The sequence below is a fragment of the Heloderma suspectum genome, chromosome 7 (genome assembly GCF_057233095.1).
Source record: "Heloderma suspectum isolate Gila_16-S chromosome 7, 16-S_ref, whole genome shotgun sequence".
Taxonomy (NCBI): domain Eukaryota; kingdom Metazoa; phylum Chordata; class Lepidosauria; order Squamata; family Helodermatidae; genus Heloderma; species Heloderma suspectum.
Window position 1 is genome coordinate 27441641 of NC_139464.1, and position 1682 is coordinate 27443322.

Below are 1682 nucleotides of genomic sequence, written 5' to 3' on the forward strand. Positions count from 1 at the left end.
GAGGACATTTTTTTTGGTGTTAGTTCTAGAAGGTGTTGTAGGTCTTCATAGAACTGATCTATCTCAGCTTCTTAGCCTCAGTGGTTGGGGCATAGACTTGAATTACTGTGATGTTGAATGGTTTGCCTTGGATTCGTACTGAGATCATTCTATCGTTTTTGAGATTGTACCCCAGTACTGCTTTTCCCACCCTTTTGTTGACTATGAGTGCAGGGCGACAATATACAGCCTTGTCGTACTCCTTTCCCAATTTTGAACCAATCGGTTGTTCCATGTCCGCTTCTTGACCCTCGTACAGGTTTCTCAAGAGACAGGTAAGGTGGTCTGGTACTCCCATCTCTTTAAGAATATGCCACAGTTTGTTGTGATCCACACAATCAAAGGCTTTAGCATAGTCAATGAAGCAGAAATAGACGTTTTTCTGGAACTCTCTTGCTTTCTCCATGATCCAGCAAATGTTGGTGATTTTATCTCTAGTTCCTCTGCCTCTTCGAAACCCAGCTTGTACTTCCGGTAGTTCTCGGTTCACATACTGCTGAAGCCTAGCTTGTAGGATTTTGAGCATAACCTTGCTGGCATGTGAAATGAGCGCAATTGTGCAGTAGTTTGAACGCTCTTTGGCATTCCCCTTCTTTGGAATTGGAATGTAAACTGACCTAGTTTGCTAATTATTATTATTATTATTATTATTATTATTATTATTATTTATGTCATTTCTATACCGCCCAATAGCCGAAGCTCTCTGGGCGGTTCACAAAAATTAAAATCAAATAATACACAATAAAACAATTTAAAATATATAGAACATTAAAACCACAATATAACAATACAACCACAATAATCAGGATATCATGGGGCACTCTGTCAAAAGCTTTGCTGAAGTCGAGATATGTTATGTCTACAGCATTCCCACAGTTCACAAGGGAGGTTACCTGATCAAAAAATGAGATCAGATTCGTCTGGCAGGATTTGTTCTTGACAAATACATGTTGGCTTCGAATAATCACGGCATTGTTTTCAAGGTGCTTACAGATGGATTGCTTTATAATCTGCTCCAGAATTTTCCCAGGGATTGATGTCAGACTGACTGGTCTGTAGTTCCCAGGTTCCTCCTTTTGCCCTTTTTGAAGATAGGGACAACATTAGCCCTCCTCCAGTCCTCTGGCACTTCACCCATCCTCCATGATTTCTCAAAGAGAATAGACAGTGGTTCTGAGAGCTCTTCTGCCAGTTCCTTTATTATTCTAGGATGCAGTTCATCTGGCCCTGGAGATTTGAACTCATTCAAAGTAATGAGGTGTTATTTGACCATATGCCTATCAATCTTAAGCTGCAATCCTGCCCCTTCAACCTGTACTTCGTCTTTGCAGGGTGTCATAGACCCTCTTTTGGGAGAAGACTGAACCAAGGTAGGAAATGAGCACTTCTGCCTTTTCTTTGTCATCTTATCATTTTGCCATCCTCATTGAACAGGTGAACCACCATTTCTTTCCTCTGTCTTTTACTATGCACAAATCTGAAGGAAGCCTTTTTGTTGTTTTTAGCATCCCTCACTAACCTGAGTTCATTCTCAGCTTTAGCCTTCCTGATGCCATCCCTGCAATTCTGCGTTACCTGCCTGTACTCTGTAGCTTGGTCATCCTTCCACTTCCTTTTTTGTTTTCAGGTCATCTTTTTGTGAA

General features: G+C 40.9%; 1 long non-coding RNA gene across 1 annotated transcript in view; it reads right to left on the reverse strand.

The window, feature by feature from the left end:
- LOC146339449 (uncharacterized) overlaps nucleotides 1-1682 on the reverse strand; it is a 23056-nt gene that overhangs the window by 15654 nt on the left and 5720 nt on the right. The window lies entirely within an intron of this gene.